We start from the raw sequence: 625 nt of genomic DNA on the forward strand, positions 1-625 counted from the left end.
TGTTTTTCTTCCTTATTTAGTTATCCTTTTTAATATGCAGTTTTCAATTTTTGTTTTTTCTGGTGTTTTCACGTGTTTACATATTATCTGATAAACTGTGTTATTGTCATTCCGGAGGTTTGCTTGGAGGAGAGAGCCGCGCAAGGAAACAAAATATGAAGGTATGGAGCTTAAATCATGTCTCCCTGATTTTTTCCAACTAGGCCTCTCTTTTTGTTCTATCTCCTTGTGGTTCAGTTCACTAATTGTGACTTATATCTGTTTTTAGGGCTGTACTCTCTCTCCTCCTGCAAGTTTGGTAAGTATGTCGCGCTTTGTGTGTTGTGTGCCTTCTCATCTCATGATATGGCCATGTTTCACATTTTTGTCCATAGCATGGTAGAAGTCTTTAGAGTTTAATTTATTGATCGGTTCACTTTGGTGGACTAAGGTTAGTAGTTCGCAAGGGAAAAAATGAATTAGTTAACCTTTTCACTGGTTTTGGGAGTATTTCTCTTCATTGCACATATCGTCACTCTTGATTTCTGTTTTGATAACGTAGAAGTTTTGTCAGTGTAGAGGATGCGAGTAGGCCGATTCAGTTTTTGTTCTTGTTAGGGATGTTAACATAGGGTAAAATAACCCA

At 37.3% G+C, this 625-nt stretch overlaps 1 long non-coding RNA gene across 1 annotated transcript; it reads left to right on the forward strand.

Annotated features, from left to right (window-relative positions):
- The first annotated feature begins 3 nt into the window (after positions 1-3).
- LOC106322169 lies at positions 4-521 on the forward strand. Its single transcript, XR_001266272.1, has 2 exons — positions 4-161; positions 269-521. It is a non-coding gene; the product is annotated as an uncharacterized LOC106322169 (long non-coding RNA).
- The last annotated feature ends 104 nt before the right edge of the window (positions 522-625 follow it).

This window comes from Brassica oleracea, unplaced genomic scaffold (genome assembly GCF_000695525.1).
Source record: "Brassica oleracea var. oleracea cultivar TO1000 unplaced genomic scaffold, BOL UnpScaffold08741, whole genome shotgun sequence".
NCBI lineage: Eukaryota > Viridiplantae > Streptophyta > Magnoliopsida > Brassicales > Brassicaceae > Brassica > Brassica oleracea.